The sequence below is a fragment of the Magnolia sinica genome, chromosome 6 (assembly GCF_029962835.1).
Source record: "Magnolia sinica isolate HGM2019 chromosome 6, MsV1, whole genome shotgun sequence".
NCBI lineage: Eukaryota > Viridiplantae > Streptophyta > Magnoliopsida > Magnoliales > Magnoliaceae > Magnolia > Magnolia sinica.
The window spans coordinates 2618436-2628718 of record NC_080578.1 but is presented as its reverse complement, the minus strand read 5'-3'; positions in this window follow the sequence as shown (position 1 = coordinate 2628718).

Here is a 10283-nt window from a genome sequence, read left to right as displayed (position 1 = left end):
GCTGTGATTTCTCCTTTCATTTTTTCCTTCTATAGTTTTCTCAAACATGTTTCAAAAACTGGAAACCTGACTCAGTATGTAGCCGGGTCGAGTTGACTCGAAGAGTTGAAAGAGTCTTTGCTTGGAGTCAATGTGTAATAATTCTTAGATCAGGCGGCTGAGTCTGCAAGCTGACTTAAAAGAGTCTTGCCAAGTTGAGGCCGAGTCAAGCTGAGGAGCAGATTGACTCGCTCAAAAATTCGCTGCATCAAGTTGAGTCAGCCGAGTCTCGAATTTGAGTCACCAACTTCTTAAACTATGAACCTCACAACACAGTTAGATATGGTAGAAGCGATTTAAATCGCTTACTCCAAAGCTGAAACAGAACCAACCATATGACTTTACGATGGCGATGATTAGAGATGGGGCCCATGGCCCAATGTAATACGGTGACGATGGACACTCACGTGCTCTTAGATTAAAAGAAATGTGGATGCTGAGAATGCTTCTAAGTCACACTCTTTTGTTACCTGCCATTCTCATGCCACGTGTAAAAGATCTAAGGCGGTCATCGGGGGACCCTGATAATGTAGAGATATGGTGGCTAAAAAATCAGGCCAGTCTGCCCGTTAGATGGGTGAAACGTACAAAAGAACTGGACGGTTGAAAGAAATTGAGCAGCGATCTACGTTCAACCTACACTTGTGACCCGCATTTCTTAGAGCGTGTATGATGTTCTGGATGTAATGGGCCTTCACGGCCCTCTCACCGAAATGAGCTTCTGGGCCAACTTACCTTATGATGTACACGTGTATTCAGGCACGAGAAATTTGCGACTGTACGACCCATTTATGGCCCATTTAGGAAACTACGCCCACCTCATTTTCCTTTGCGAGAATACGAAGGAGCTGTACGGAAGGCTTGCCAAAGGTCGAAAATGCCCCTGCTTGTACCTTCAAGCGGATATGTGGTGCTCGAAGACGAGCGCTGAAACTCCTCGAACTCCGAGTTGTACGAACGGTTCAAAAGATATCAGAGTTACATGGGCCCCACAGTTACGTATTTATTATATCCACAACGTTCATCCATAGTTCGAGATCATTTCGGAGCATTATCAAAAAAAAAAAATCCTATCCAAAGATCAACTGGACCACACCACAAAGAGCAACGGGAAAATTGATTTTAACCGTTAAAAATTTTGTAGGGCCCACCGTAACATTTATTTTCCATCCAATATATTCATAATGTCACAAAGACCTGGATGAAGAGGAAAAACAAATTTTGTAATGGTCCAAAACTTCTGGGACCCCTAAAAGGGTTTCAATGGTAGACGTTCAATCTTCCACTGCCTTTTACAGTGTGGTCCACTTGATAGCTAAATCTGTCTTATTTTTCTTCCCAAGCGTTAGTACGAGTTCGCCAAATAGATGGACGGTTTGGATATAACACATACCTCATAAAAGGACCCACAAAGGCGGTGGGGATTACAACAGGGAAAAAAAAGAGCTGGTATCTATGGCTACGGATTATAACCATAGCGATAACCGCAGCCAATGCTTTTTCAATATATCCTCTACTATACATCGAAGGTCTTTCGATATGTACTTCGATATATCGAATGTCTTTCGATTAATCGAAAAAGGTCCAAAACTGTCCAGCAACTTTGCATAAAAAATCCTGCAATTTTCGATTAATCGAAGTGTATTCGATATGTATCGAAGATATAGCTACAGATTATAGCTGTAGCCATAACTGTAGTCCGTAAAAGTCTATGCAAATTTTTTTATTTTTTTATTTTTTATTTTTTACATGGAGAACTTTATTCTACCTACAATTTTCTCTAATACATATTTATATAAATATGTATATATAAGCATATAAAAAAAAAATTCTCTCTTTTTTTCATTTATTTCTCTATTCATTCAACAAGAATATCTTATAAACCAAAATTAGTTACTTGATGTACCCTATATGATTTTGGGGTAGGAGAAGATACTTTAACCAACTAACTTAGTTATTTTCTAAGATTCCATCAGGTCGATGGTTGAAAATTCATTTCATTCACTTTGCGGTCAATTTCAATCAGTTCGTGGTCATTTCCATGCATTTCACCGTCAATTCCCTCCACTTCACGGACAATTCCATGCATTTCACGGTCATCCCAAACTATTTCGTGTTGATTTACGGTCGTTTCGAGGCATTTCGCGGTCAATTCCCTTCACTTCACGATCATTTGCATGCATTTCGCGCTCAAATCACTTTAAACCATGATCACTCCCATGCACTTCATGGTCATCCCAAACAATTTCGTGTTGATTCATGGTCGTTTCGAGGCATTTCGCGGTCAATTCCCTTCACTTCACGGTCAGTTGCATGCAACTGACCGCTGATCATGAATTGATGCGATTTGAGTGCGAAATGCATGCAAATGACCGTGAAGTGAAGGGAATTGACCGCGAAATGCCTCGAAACGACCGTGAATCAACACGAAATTGTTTGGGACGACCGTGAAATGCATGGGAATGATCATGGTTTGAAGCGATTTGAGCGCGAAATGCAACTGACCGTGAAGTGAAGGGAATTGACCGCGAAATGCCTCGAAATGACCGTGAATCAACACGGAATTGTTTGCGACAACCGTGATTTGCGACTGGGAATGATCATGGTTTGAAGTGATTTGACCGTAAAATGCATGCAAATGATCGTCAAGTGAAGGGAATTAACCGCGAAATGCCTCGAAACGACCGTGAATCAACACGGAATTGTTTGGGACGATCGTGAAATGCATGAGAATGATCATGGTTTGAAGCGAATTGATCGCGAAATGCATGCAAATGACCGTGAAGTGAAGCGAATTGACTGCGAAATGCCTCGAAACGACCGTGAATCAACACGGAATTGTTTGGGACGACCGTGAAGTGCATGAGAATGATCATGGTTTGAAGCGATTTGACCGCGAAATGCATGCAACTGACCGTGCAGTGAAGGGAATTGACCGTGAAATGCCTCGAAACGACCGTGAATCAACACGGAATTGTTTGGGACGATCGTGAAATGCATGAGAATGATCATGGTTTGAAGCGAATTGATCGCGAAATGCATGCAAATGACCGTGAAGTAAAGCGAATTGACTGCGAAATGCCTCGAAACGACCGTGAATCAACACGGAATTGTTTGGGACGACTGTGAAGTGCATGAGATTGATCATGGTTTGAAGCGATTTGACCGCGAAATGCATGCTAATGTCCATGCGTGAAGGGAATTGACCGTGAAATGCCTCAAAAGAGTGAATCAACACGGAATTGTTTGGGATGACCATGAAATGCATGGGAATGATCATGGTTTGAAGCGAATTGCCCGCAAAATGCCGCAAAGTGAGTGAAGGGAATTGACCGCGAAATGCCTCAAACGCGTGAATCAACACGGAATTGTTTGGGATGACCATGAAAGTGCATGGGAATGATCATGGTTTGAAGCGAATGACCGCGAAATGCATGTAAATGACCGTGGAGTGAAGCGAATTGCCGCGAAATGCCTCGAGCGACCGTGAATCAACACGAATTGTTTGGGACGACCATGAAAGTGCATGGGAATGATCATGGTTTGAAGCGAATTGATCGCGAAATGCATGCAAATGGCCAGTGAAGTGAGGTGAATTGACTGAAATGCCTCAAACGACCGTGAATCAACACTGGAATTGTTTGGGATGACAGGAAATGCATGGGAATGATCATGGTTTGAAGCGAATTGATCGCGAAATGCATGCAAATGACCGTGGAGTGAAGGGAATTGACCGCGAAATGCCTCGAAACGACCGTGAATCAACACGGAATTGTTTGGGATGACTGTGAAATGCATGGGAATGATCATGGTTTGAAGCGATTTGACCGCAAAATGCATGCAAATGACCATGAAGTGAAGGGTATTGGCCGCGAAATGTCGAAACGGCAGTGAATCAACACGGAATTGTTTGGGATGATGTGAAATGCATGGGAATGATCATGGTTTGAAGCGATTTGTGCGAAATGCATGCAAATGACCGTGAAGTGAAGGGTATTGGCTGTGAAATGCCTCAAACGATTGTGAATCAACACGGAATTGTTTGGGATGATGTGAAATGCATGGGAATGATCATGGTTTGAAGCGATTTGCATGAAAATGCATGCAAATGACCATACAACTTAAGAGATTAGAAGAAGCACACTATGAACACAACTTGAAAAACATGGAGTGTGTACCGACATGGGTGTGTACTAACAAGCTAACCTAAAAAAGTAAAACAAAAAAATATATAAAAAAATAAAAAAAACACATTAGAAAAAAAACAGAAAAATTGCACTAAAAAAGCAGTTCGACGCTGGACATTTTCTGACAATTTTCGATATATCGAAATCTAGTCGATATATCGATACCTCGATATATCGACATCTACTCGATTATATCGATAATACAATTTAAAAAGTATTTTGTCGCTGGACAGTGTGTGACTATTTTCGATCAATCGAATAATAGTCGATATATCGGTCGGTTGTAAGGATGACTTACTAATATTATATCGACTAGATTTCGATATAATCGACAACTTACTCTACCATTAATCGATTAGGTTTCGATTATATCGAAGAGTTTCGATATATCGTGTTCTATTCGATATATCGAAGTGTAATTTTTCTGTTTTTTTTCTAATGTGTTTTTTTTATTTTTTTTAAATATTTTTTTTGTTTTACTTTTTTAGGTTAGCTTGTTAGTACACACTCCATGTTTTTCAAGTTGTGTTCATAGTGTGCTTCTTCTAGTCTCTTAAGTTGCATGGTCATTTGCATGCATTTTGCGGTCAAATCGCTTCAAACCATGATCATTCCCATGCATTTCACAGTCATCCCAAACAATTCCGTGTTGATTCACGGTCGTTTCGAGGCATTTCGCGGTCAATACCCTTCACTTCACGGTCATTTGCATGCATTTCGCGGTCAATTCGCTTCAAACCATGATCATTCCCATGCATTTCGCGGTCATCCCAAACAATTCCGTGTTGATTCACGGTCGTTTCGAGGCATTTCGCGGTCAATACCCTTCACTTCACGGTCATTTGCATGTATTTCGCGGTCAATTCGCTTCAAACCATGATCATTCCCATGCATTTCGCGGTCATCCCAAACAATTCCGTGTTGATTCACGGTCGTTTCGAGGCATTTCGCGGTCAATTCCCTTCACTTCACGGTCATTTGCATGCATTTCGCGGTCAATTCGCTTCAAACCATGATCATTCCCATACACTTCACGGTCGTCCCAAACAATTCCGTGTTGATTCACGGTCGTTTTGAGGCATTTCGCGGTTAATTCCCTTCACTCCATGGTCATTTGCATGCAGTTCGCGATCAAATCGCTTCAAACCATGATCATTCTCATGCATTTCGCGGTCATCCCAAACAATTCCGTGTTGATTCACGGTCGTTTCGAGGCATTTCGCGTCAATTCGCTTCACTCCACGGCCATTTACATGCATTTCGCACAATTCGCTTCAAACCATGATCATTCCCATGCATTTCGCGTCATTCCAAACAATTCCGTGTTGATTCACTTGCCGTTTCGAGGCATTTCGCGATCAATTCCCTTCACTCCACTGTCAGTTCATTCACGGCCAATTCGCTTCAAACCATGATCATTCCCATGCATTTCCTCGTCATCCCAAACAATTCCGTGTTGATTCACTATTGCTTCGAGGCATTTCGCGGCCAATTCGCTTCACTCCACGCTCATTTGCATCATTCACGGCCAATTCGCTTCAAACCATGATCATTCCCATGCATTTCCTTCATCCCAAACAATTCCGTGTTGATTCACGGTCGTTTGAGGCATTTCACTGGCCAATTCCCTTCATCGCACGGCCATTGCATGCATTTCGCACAAATCGCTTCAAACCATGATCATTCTCATGCACTTCACGCCGTCCCAAACAATTCCGTGTTGATTCACTCTCATTTCGAGGCATTTCGCACAATTCGCTTCAAACCATGATCATTCCCATGCACTTCACTGCGTCCCAAACAATTCCATGTTGATTCACGGTCGTTTCGAGGCATTTGCGGTCAATTCCCTTCACTTCACGGTCAGTTGCATGCATTTCGCGATCAATTCGCTTCAAACCATGATCATTCCCATGCATTTCTCGGTCCGTCCCAAACAATTTCGTGTTGATTCACGGTCGTTTGAGGCATTTCGCGGTCAATTCTCTTCACTTCACGGCCATTTGCATGCATTTCGCACTCAAATCGCATCAATTCATGATCATTCAACATGCAATCGACCGTGAAGTGAAGGGAATTGACCGCGAAATGCCTCGAAACGACCGTGAATCAACATGGAATTGTTTGGGATGACCGTGAAGTGCATGGGAGTGATCATGGTTTGAAGCGATTTGAGCACAAAATGCATGCAAATGATCGTGAAGTGAAGGGACTTGACTGCGAAATGCCTCGAAACGATCGTGAATCAACACGAAATAGTTTGGGATGACCGTGAAATGCATGGAATTGTCCGTGAAGTGGAGGGAATTGACGGTGAAATGCATGGAAATGACCACGAACTGATTGAAATTGACCGCAAAGTGAATGAAATGGATTTTCGACCATCGACCTGATGGAATCTTAGAAAATAACTAGGTTAGTTGGCTAAAGTATCTTCTCCTACCCCAAAATCATATAGGGTACATCAAGTAACTAATTTTGGTTTATAAGATATTCTTGTTGAATGAATAGAGAAATAAATGAAAAAAAGAGAGAATTTTTTTTTATATGCTTATATATACATATTTATATAGATATGTATTAGAGAAAATTGTAGGTAGAATAAAGTTCTCAATGTAAAAAATAAAAAAATTTGCATAGACTTTTACGGACTACAGTTATGGCTACAGCTATAATCTGTAGCTATATCTTCGATACATATCGAATACACTTCGATTAATCGAAAATTGCAGGATTTTTTATGCAAAGTTGCTGGACAGTTTTGGACCTTTTCCGATTAATCGAAAGACATTCGATATATCGAAGTACATATCGAAAGACCTTCGATGTATAGTAAAGGACATATTGAAAAAGCATTGGCCGCGGTTATCGCTACGGTTATAATCCGTAGCCAAAGATACCAGCTCTTTTTTTTTCTTGATGTAATCCCCATCGCCTTTGTGGGTCCTTTTATGAGGTATGTGTTATATCCAAACCATCCATCTATTTGGCGAACTCGTACTAACGCTTGGGAAGAAAAATAAGACAGATTTAGCTATCAAGTGGACCACACTGTAAAAGGCAGTGGAAGATTGAACGTCTACCGTTGAAACCCTTTTAGGGGTCCCAGAAGTTTTGGACCATTACAAAATTTGTTTTTCCTCTTCATCCAGGTCTTTGTGACATTATGAATATATTGGATGGAAAATAAATGTTACGGTGGGCCCTACAAAATTTTTAACGGTTAAAATCAATTTTCCCGTTGCTCTTTGTGGTGTGGTCCAGTTGATCTTTGTGGTGTGGTCCAATTGATCTTTGGATAGGGATGAACGTTGTGGATATAATAAATACGTAACTGTGGGGCCCATGTAACTCTGATATCTTTTGAACCGTTCGTACAACTCGGAGTTTGAGGAGTGTCAGCGCTCGTCTTCGAGCACCACATATCCGCTTGAAGGAACAAGCAGGGGGCATTTTCGACCTTTGGCAAGCCTTCCGTACAGCTCGGGCGTATTCTCGCGAAGGAAAATGAGGTGGGCGTAGTTTCCTAAATGGGCCATAAATGGGTCGTACAGTCGCAAATTTCTCATTCAGGCACCATGTGGACTTTCATACTTGCCGACGTATCCCGTTTAGTACATGTGAGACGTGCATAAGGTGGGCCACACCATGAATATCAATGGATAACTGGTTATCCTAGGCTAGGGAATGGATTTGTACGATTTCCCGAGTAGGTGATTACGGAACGCATAGCTTGTTGACGGGAAAGAACGGAATTGCCTGTAAACTGACGTGGCTCAATGAAAAATCACGTTACTGCATTCATCTGGTGGTCCCCACCAACGAGATCAATAGATAACAGATGATCTGACTCAAACTTACAGGTTTGACAATGGATCGGTCCAATTTCGACGGTAGGTGATTGGTGATCTTCAGTGGCCCACCGGGATGTCTGACCCCATGGCACGGTGGCGGGAAAGACGTGTATGTATGTAAAAATTCCCGCAAAGGCAATTTAGCGGGACTAGGTACTAAGGAAAGACGTGTTTGTATGTAAATATTCCCGCAAGGGCAATTTAGCGGGATTACGTACTAACGCCACTAGGGGTGTCAATGGGCCGGGTCGGGCCTACAAAATCAAAAATTCGATTTAGTTGTCCTGACGGACCGGCCCGAAACACTTCAAAACGGGCCGACACCAAATAGGCCCGGCCCGTTGACAAAACTTCCTTGGTCCCTAGGAGGTTTCCAACGGTGGGCATTCAATCCCTACTGCTTCCTGCGGTATGGTCCACTAGAGCCTTAGATCTACCTCCTTTATTAGCTCATATCCTAAATTGATCTTTCGAAATCGATTTCAAGGATGGATGGCTTGGATAAAACATATATCTCAACGGTGGCCCCACATACCCCTAACCAGACCATCCGTCTTTAGCTAGGTCCTAGTAACTCGGTATGCTTAGCATGCTGAGTAAACTCTGTAGATCCCACCGTCAATCATGCATTGTATCAACTTTGTCCATCCGTTTTATCATATAATTCTAGGACTTTAAACCAAAAATTAATAATATTCGAATCTCAAGTGGATCACACCACCTGAACAGTGTGAATTAAACTCTACCATTGAAAAGTTCTTAGGGGCCCATAGAAGTTTTAGATCAAGATGATATTTGTATTTTCCTTTCATCCATGTCTCTGTGATCTTATGAACAGTTTGGATGATAAATAAGCATCACTGTAAGCCTTAAAAAGGTTTCAATGATGGAAATCAATATTTTCACTATTTCCTTTCGTATGGTCTACTTGAGCTTTTGATATACTTTAGTTTTGGGTTCAACCGATAAAATGATCTGGAAAAACGGATGAACGGCGTAGATAAACTACATGAATCCACAGTTGGCCCAATAGAGTTTACTCAGTACGATAAGAGCGCACTGAGTAACTCAGAACGCAATCCGATTTCGTCCTGGTGGGGTGGTGCCCAATTCGCGCCCCAGTGCAGCAGCGTTAGTTCCAACGCCAGTTAGCGCCAATTTATCTTTTCGGGGAGCTGACATTTATGGGAAGCGGATTGGCTGGTGTACCACACATCAGCCATATAGCTGATGTAGATACATTGTCGTGCGATGACGAGCGCCAACGCTCCTCGAGATCCCAGTTGTACGAACGGTTCAAAGGAGATCAAAGTTACATGAGACCTGCGATGATGTATTTATTATATCCACACCGTTCATCCATTTTTCGAGATCATTTTAGAGCATTAGACAAAAAACGAATCATATCCAAATATCAAATGGACCACACCAAAAATAACAGTGAGGATAATGATTTTTACTGTTAAGAAATTCCTAGTGCCCACCGTAACGTTTATTTTCCATCCAATCTGTTAATAAAGTCACAAATACATGGATGAAGATGAAGAGGAAAAACAAATTTCATATTGATCCGAAGCTTATATGATCCCCAATAGGGTTTCAATGGCAGACGTTCAATCCCCCACTGCTTTTTTCAGTATGGTCCAATTGATCTTTAGATCTGTCTTTTTTTTGGTTCAAGCCTTAAGACGATCTCTCCAAATGGATGGACCGTTTGGATATAACACATAGCTCATGATGGTACCCACCGAACTTGCTGACGTCAATACACTAGGTATATAGCTGGTGTGTGGTACACTAGCAAATCCGCTTGTGCCCCTTATACACACGCCTTATCTTTAATTGCGTCGAATCAAACAAGGAGTTCAAGCGATCAGAGGGGAGAGAGCGGTGTGAATATCATTCGAAAACACGTGCGTGACTTGCCCACTACGCGGGGACCGTGCCTATCGCTTCTTTGAGATGAACGACTTCACGTGAAGGAGATCCATCCCGTCCATCACGTGCAACATCTATTTTAAGGCCCTGAAAACAAAAATCAGGCTAATTCAATATTCATATGGGCCACCCCATAGAGAACTTACTTAAACCATCTAAATTCACTCGTCATGGCCACATGAGTTTTGGAATAGTGCGAGTTTGGATGAAATATAGACAGCACGGTGGGCCCTACGCAAAGCTAATGGTGGACGTTCCATTTATG